The sequence below is a fragment of the Suncus etruscus genome, chromosome 1, assembly GCF_024139225.1.
Source record: "Suncus etruscus isolate mSunEtr1 chromosome 1, mSunEtr1.pri.cur, whole genome shotgun sequence".
Taxonomy (NCBI): Eukaryota; Metazoa; Chordata; class Mammalia; order Eulipotyphla; family Soricidae; genus Suncus; species Suncus etruscus.
In genome coordinates, this window is record NC_064848.1 from 103,538,765 (window position 1) to 103,547,621 (window position 8,857).

Consider the following 8,857-nt stretch of genomic DNA (forward strand, 5'->3'; position numbering starts at 1 on the left):
AATACCAAGATATCGAGTGAGAAAGGCCTGATTATATCATCCACAACTAAGTGGAAAGCTGCCATAAAAAATGTCTGTAGTTGTTCTCAGGACAGTATGCTTCAGGGCGGAGAAACCCAAAATCTCTTAGGCCAAGGGAATTCCCTTTCTAACTTCCCTAATACTTACTATGCCTTTGCAAAAAAGAAAAAATATGTGAAATATTTGAAATTAACTTCGGCCACAATAAAAATTTAAAAAATGTTATATAAAAATTACTTAATGCAATCTTCACATTAATTTGGGGCTTATTGTGATATAGAGAAAACACTTGTTTTATTTACTATAATACCCTATCCTGCATTATTTTTCATATTCAGAAATCAATTTATATAATTTTCATGACAATAAACCATGAAGTACTTAATTTATTATTAAAATGTATAATAAGTGGCACATAAATTTTGGTTAAATAGCATTTTTAAATGTCTGAGCAATTTATCAATGAATTATCTTTAATAATTATTATTAAGGATTGTTTTCATGGAAATTAACTCCAAATTTGTTTTTAAAAATCTATTTAAAATATACATTACACAGAGGTCCTTACCACATTGACAAGTAAATAATATCAGTTTATGAATCAAGCATCAAATGTTTTCAATCTTAATTAAATTACAAAATTGTACTTTATAAGAACAGAACCTAACTTTTTTATAATTATTTACTTTACTACAAATGTTTTTAAGTTATATACTTTCCTTTCAAAAGAGTATATTGATATTCTATCTACATTAGTAATAAATACATATTATATAGGTAGTCATTCTCTTAATATATTTAGTTTGATACAATATAAGCATATATTAATTTGAATGTCTACTTATATGAATACTTATCTTCTACATTATAGAATATAACAAGTAAAGGTTGAACAATTTTCTTTTGAATTTCTTTCTAAATCAATGTGAGTTGATATGTCTCTCTTTTATTTTTTATTTATTTATTTTTTGGTTTTTGGGTCACACCTGGCAGTGCTCAGGAGTTACTCCTGGCTCTAGGCTCAGAAATCATTCCTGGCAAGCTCAAGGACCAAATGGATGCCGGGATTCAAACCACTATCCTTCTGCATGCAAGGCACAGATCAAGAAGTAGCTCTTGAGCACCCCCAGATGTGGCCCAGATGTACCCCCACACCAAAAAAGAAACTTCTGTACATGGACATGATACAAAGACTGCTCATAGAATGAGAGAAATTATTTACCCAATACCTATCTTATAAGGGTTTAAAATCAATGATATATATATATATAAGATATTGCTTAATAAATAAAATAAATCCTATCAGAAAAGGGAAGAAAAGATGAACAGAAACTTTTTCAAATAAGAAATACAGATGGCCAACAGGCACATAAAAATGTTTCATAAGAATAATCAAAAGGAAAACATATATCGAAGCAATAATGAAATATCATCTCACACCACAGAGACTAGCACACATCAAAAAAAGTGCTGGTAGAAATGCAGAGAGAATGGGACTCTCATTCACTGCTGGCAGGAATGTTGATTGGTCTAGCCTTTTAGGAAAACCTATGGACTTTCCTCAAAAAACTAGAAATTGAGCTTCCATATGAGTATATGCGGGGTATTCCAGCTATACCACTCCTGAGAATATACCCCAGAGGACCAAAGCACAATAAAGATAAAGCATCTGATCCCTACATTTGTTGAAGCACTAATCACCATGCCAGAATCTGGAAACAACTCAAGTGCCTGAGACAGATGAGTAGAAAAAGAAATTAAAGTACATCTACACATTCTAATACTATGCAGCTCTTAGTAAAAATAAAGTAATGAAATTTGTTTAAACATTGGATAGAAATGAAGAGTATCATGCTGAGTGAAACGAATCATAATGAAATGATCACACTCATTTGTAGAATATCAAATAGTTTTATAATAATACCTAAAGAAAAAAATGATGGAGATGAAGTCAAATTAGAACATAGAAAGGACCACTATGCCAATAATAGTTGGATATGATCACTTAGAGAAGAACAGTTGCTAATGGAAGATAAAATGATATGCGCAATACCACTTCAGTAACAATAATGTAATCAATGATGGCAAAGAGGCTGGAGAGATAGAGAGATGATAGATAGATAGATAGATGATAGATAGATAGATAGATAGATGGATGGATGGATGATAGAGGAAGAGAGAAGAGTCTATAGTTGTTGCAGGTTGTGGAAGATAGAGATAGAGAAAATTGGGAAAATTAGTGAAGGGAAATGAACACTGGTGAAGGGATGGATGTTGGAACATTATATGACTGAAACTCAGCAATTAAAAGCTTTTCAACTATGTATCTCAAGATGACCCCATTAAAATTTTTAAAATAAACAATTTCTTTTCAAACTGATGAAACTAAGATGTTTTTGGCATGAGGAAGGAAATGGAAAATAAAGGGGCAATGGTGGGAGGACCTTGACACACATAAAGTAACTGAAGCAGTGCTTCAGTGTAAAACAATGTAACTCAGTCAATTCAAAATAAGAATCTGTCACAAATCTTTTCTTTCATTCATGAGATTATTGTTTTGTATGGCTGAGTAGATGAGCCACACCTATCAGGGTTTACACTTATTCCTGGCTCTGTGCTCAGGAATCTGTCCTGATAGTGTTCAGGGAAATATATGCAGTGCCAGAGATCAAACCAGGATCATGCAAGGTAAATGTCATAACCCTTGCTGTATTATATCTGTAGCCCATGATTATTTTTGAAAATATGTATTCTTCCCTTGGTCTTGAATTAAACCATTGTAACTCTGTGGCTCAGTAGATAAATAGAACCTGCATAAACTTAGTGACTTTCAGAGCTCTGTGTCTCATTTTTCTCAGCTGTGTCTTTTCCTCTATGTTGGTCTTTTTGTTTTGACATAGGTGCTATTTTTCATGTGCAAAGAGATGTTAATAATATGCCCACATAAGGCTTCTGATCATTATCAGCAAAGTTTCATGATCACAAATGCATGTGTTAATTTCCCCTCTAGCATCTGCATGTCAAATTCCAGCACAGAGTTTGCTTTGTTGCCAACACTGGGCCAGTGATCTTGGTTAAAGTGATGGATAATATGTTAAATCAGAAATAGGTTGATCACATCGCTGACAACTGAAAGAAAGAGAAGGCATGATCTGTTCTACAGAACCACATTGAGACAAAAAGCAGCCTCTACTATTCAGAGCCAATGAATAGGCTGTTAATATTGAAACATAGGAAAAACAAGAGCTTTAAGATTATTTTAATTTCAATTCTCCCTTAATTGAACAGTTAAACCACATACATGCAATTCACAGAATAACTTGATAAAAATAATTATATTTCACTAACAAGTAAAAATGTACTCATCATCTCTCCAAAGGGCATAACCCAAAGGCACATTATGTCATTCTATTCCAAGGCTGTCCTTTCTGGGTAAAATGTAATGTTTTAATCAAGTCCAGATGTGAGTCCTCAGAATAACACAACAACTTTCTAAATATAAATATACCCATATCCATCTTACTCAAGAGGCAATGTAAGAAAGAACAGAAACAGTAGATTAAATATTCATATTGCAAAAGAGAAAGGAATTTGCAAGCTCATGCTTCTCAGATGCAGTAAGAAATTCTTTGCTTTGACTCTGTGAGGCTTTTACTTGTCCATTAAAAACCGTAAGTTACACACATGAGGGCATCAGGCAATGCAATCCTCTTCAACTTTAGGTTCTGTAATCTGGACAACACCTAACAATGCTTGGGTTCTGTATGTTTTGAGAAATCATTGGCATTCTGTTTACAATCGTGAATATTCTTAACACAATTTTCTTAATATATAAATTCAATAATTTAGGGCAGTTTTACATATTAGTATCACAGATAAAATTGTGTTGTCATGCCTATTAATTGTAATCTCACTTTAACACTTAATGTACTGGTGAAATATCTGTATACCAGAGTAATGACATTTTCTAATGAGTCCTTCCTAACATGAGTATGAATCTATAGAGCAGAAATGGGAAAATGATAAAAAAACATTCATCTCTACACTTTGCATGAGTCTGGAGGTTTTATATATATTTATATAAATGCATATCTATATACTTTAAGCTTGATGATAAGTTAGAGATCAGCAAGTGCTTGTTAACAGGACATATGGATTTGGCTGATGATGTTCCACTAGGTTTTAAACCTAGTTTTCTCACCTCTATCCTGTTTCTCTATTCACAGTAACTTAACAGGAAGCTGAACTGTATACATCCACAAGTGATATGATTGATTTCTGATATACATGGAATCAAAAACATATTGATTTATAGATCACTACTATAAGTTTTAAGTCTTTTAGTTAAAAATCTTCATGTTGGGGGCCAGAGCGGTTGTGCAAGTGCTAGGGCATCTGCCTTGCATACGCTAACCTAGGATGGACTGTGGTATGATCCTCTGGTGTCCCATATGGTCCCCCCAAGCCAGGAGCTATTTCTGAGCACATATCCAGGAGTAAGCCTGAGCATCACCAGGTATGACCCAAATACCAAAAGAATAAAATCTTTATTTCTCTCTCTTGCTTTCCCACTCTCCCTCCCTCCCCACTTCTCTCTCTCTCTTTCAATCTCTCAACACACACAAGCACACATATTTGCACAGTTTTGTTTTTTGGGACACACTACTGTCAGCTGCATGTAAGGAAATTACCTACCTGCTCTATTGTCTCTCAAGGCCCCCAGATTTTCTCTTAAGAATTAAAAGTAAATAAAAAATAGATTTTAAAGAGATAATTAATTACCCATTAAATACTACAAAACCGGTTCCAAAAACGTACAGTGATACATATATGACATCCAATTTTCAATTACTACCAGGACTAATCATTAAGGTTTTACAATTTGTAAATATTATATTACACATATCACAACACAATATTATATTACACATAACACAACACACCCACAAGAGTAAGCGTAATTAAATGACCAAAATGGCAAATGTGATATAATGTGAGAATATAATGTTTTAAGAATTAGAATATAGGGGCTGGGCGGTGGCGCTAGAGGTAAGGTGCCTGCCTTGCCTGCGCTAGCCTAGGACGGACCACGGTTCGATCCCCCAGCATCCCATATGGTCCCCCAAGCCAGGAGCGACTTCTGAGCGCATAGCCAGGAGTAACACCTGAGCATCACCGGGTGTGGCCCAAAAACCAAAAAAAAAAAAAAAGAATTAGAATATAATTCAGTAGAAGTTGCAATTAATTATAATTTGGCAAAATATGCTAAACATAAACTATATGTACACTTCATCACCATTACCCACTCTTTCATATAGGGCAACAATTATATGGGCATATATATATATATTTACATGTTTTCATCATAAAGCATAAGTGAGCTTTCTTTTTTTTATTTAAACAACTATATTACATACATGATTGTGTTTGGGTTTCAGTAATGTAAAGAACACTACCCATCACCAGTGCAACATTCCCATCACCAATGTCCCAAATCTCCCTCCTCCCCACCCAACCCCTGCCTGTACTCTTGACAGGCTTTCTATTTCCCTCGTACATTCTCATTATTAGGATAGTTCGAAACTTAGTTATTTTTCTAACTAAACTCATCCATGTTTGTGGTGAGCTTCATGAGGTGAGCTGGAACTTCCAACTCTTTTCTCTTTTGTGTCTGAAAGTTATTATTGCAAGAATGTCTTTCATTTTTCTTAAAACCCATAGTGAGACCATTCTGCGTTTTTCTCTCTCTCTCTGACTTATTTCACTCAGCATAATAGATTCCATGTACATCCATGTATAGGAAAATTTTATGACTTCATCTCTCCTGACAGCTGCATAATATTTCATTGTGTATATGAACCACAGTTTCTTTAGCCATTTATCTGTTGAAGGATATCTTGGCTGTTTCCAGAGTCTTGCTATGGTAAATAGTGCTGAAATGAATATAGGTGTAAGGAAGAGATTTTTGTATTGTATTTTTATGTTTCTAGGGTATATTCCTAGGAGTGGTATAGCTGGGTCGTATGGGAGCTCGATTTCCAGTTTTTGGAGGAATCTCCATATTGCTTTCCATAAAGGTTGAACTAGACGGCATTCCCACCAGCAGTGGATAAGAGTTTCTTTCTCTCCACATCCCCGCCAACACTGCATTCTGAAGCTACCCAGCGAGCGAGTGAGTGAATAAGTTAGCTTTCTTACTAACACTGTAATTTAAAGTTAACTCAAAATTTTGTAGTTAATTGCCAATAAAAAGTAAAATGAATATATAAGATATTTTATATAAATGTAATAATATTGTGCATGACAGTGAGAATAAAATATTATTACCACTTCAAACTATGCTTTATCACTATAATAATCTAAAAAATAAACACAAAAGAACGTTATGTATATAAATCATGGTAAAATATAAAACTAATGAATGCTTATATTTATTTATTTATTTATTTTTATTTTGGTTTTTGGGCCACACCTGGTGATTCTCAGAGGTTACTCTTGACTGTGCTCTCAGAAATTGCTCCTGGCTTGGGGGACCATATGAGACACTGGGGATTGATCAAACCATGGTCCATTCTAGATCAGTCGTGTGCAAAGCAAATGCCACTGGTCCACCACTCCATCCCCTAATAAATAATTTTAGATGTGAAACAAATGGTTACTTATGAGAATTGACTGGAAGATTCTAATATTTGTGATAATTTATTTCTGAAAAGGTATGTATTAATACATTTGTTAGTGGTTTTTAAGTTACTGGTAATTCATGACTTTTATGTGTATTAAATTGACATAGATTATTATTTACCATCACATAGCAATAAAGTGCATGAATTTTAAAAATATAATAAATACTAAAAATAGAATAGTTATTATAATTGCACAGATTTGTAATTTCTTAAAATATACTAGAATTAAAATATATATGCCTGGAATATATTAATTATTTATACTTGATTATAATTATATATTTATATTATATATGATATAATATAAATATATAATTATACATTAATTATTTATAATTAATTATTAACAATATATATTAATTATTTGAGTTAAGAATTAAATGGGGCCAAAATGATAATACAATGGTTAGGACACTTGCACACAGCGAACCTGGGCTTGATTCCCTGCAATTCATATAGTTCCCAAGTTAGGAGTGACTCTTGACCATAAAACCAAATGGCTAAAGAGACTGTGATACAGATAAACAATGGAATATTATGCATGGATGAGCATGGAAACTATTATTTGAAGTGAAGTAAGTCGGGGGGGAGAGAGACACACAGAATAATCTCACTTTTCTATGGGTTTTAAGAAAAATAAAAGGCATTATTTTAATAATTATTTTAATAATTCCCAGAGACAAGGGATGGAAGGACTGGCTCACGATTTGAAGCTCACCACAAAGAACAGTGAGTGCAGTTAGAGAAATAACTACACTAACAACTACCATGACAATGTTAATGAGTGAGAGAAGTAGAATGCCTGTCTCAAATATAGGCAGGGGGTGTGGGAGTAAGGGGATGGGGGGCATTGGTGGTGAGAATGTTGCACTGGTGAAGGAGGGTGATCTTTCTGTGACTGAAACCCAACTACAGTCATGTTTGTAATTATGGTGTTTAAATAAACTAAATTAAATTAACAACAAACAAACAAAAAGGAAACCCTGGCTTAGAAGTAAATGTTTCAGAATTTTAAATTGAATATTTTTGGTGATCTGTTTTACAACAAAGTATATATACTATATATATTTAAAATATTCACTTGAAAATAAGTAAGATAATAAATTATGTTATGTATTTATTACAATATAGTATAGAAAAATAAAAAAATAATTGTTCTATAAATAAAATATTTTATATTTAATCAAGTAATTTGTAACAATATGTATGATTAGATATATTAATTATTGCATATTTATAATAACAAATTCTGGTCCTATATAAATGAAGACAATTTATACAGTAATTTAGGTAAGATGATAATTTGATAATATTGATTCTTCCATTTCCTTATATCTTCTATTTCTTCCTAAATGTTTTGAAGTTTTCAGGGTATAGGTCTCTCATATCTCTTGTTAGATTGATTCCTAGGTATTTTATAGTTGTGGACACTTTGTTAAATGGTATAGACTCTTTGATATCTTTCACCTCTGAGTTGTTATTTGTATAAAGAAATGCAACTATCTTTTGTTTACAGTCTTTGTAGCTCGCCATTTTTGCTGCATTGATTTATTGTTTCTAGGAACTATTTTAAGGACTCTTTAGGATCTTTGATGTATATCATCATGTAATCTGCAAATAGAGATATTTGACTTCCACTTTTCTGATTTGAATTCCTTTGATTTTCTTTTTTTTTTTTTTATGATTGCTATTGCTCGGTTTTCCAACACTGTGTTGAGTAACAGTGGAAACAGTGAACATCCTTGCCTAGTGCCTAATCTCAGTGGAAATTGTTTCAGTTTTTCACTATTAAGAATAATATTGGCTTGGGAGCTGTGGCACAAGCAATAAGGCAGCTGCCTTGCCCACTCTAGCCTAGGACACACTGCGGTTTGATTCCTCTGTGTCCCATATGGTTCCCCAAACCAGGAGCAATTTCTGAGTGTATAGCCAGATGTAACCCCTGACCATCACCCAGTGTGGCTCAAAAACCAATAAATAAATAAAAAATGTTAGCTGTGTGTTCTTTATAGATAGCTGTTACTATCTTGAGGAAGAATCCTTCTCATTCATTTATTTTGCTGAGAGTTTTCATCATGAATGGGTGTTAGATTTTTGTCAAGTGCATCAATTAATATGGTCATGTGTTTTTTATCATTTCCTATACTGATCTG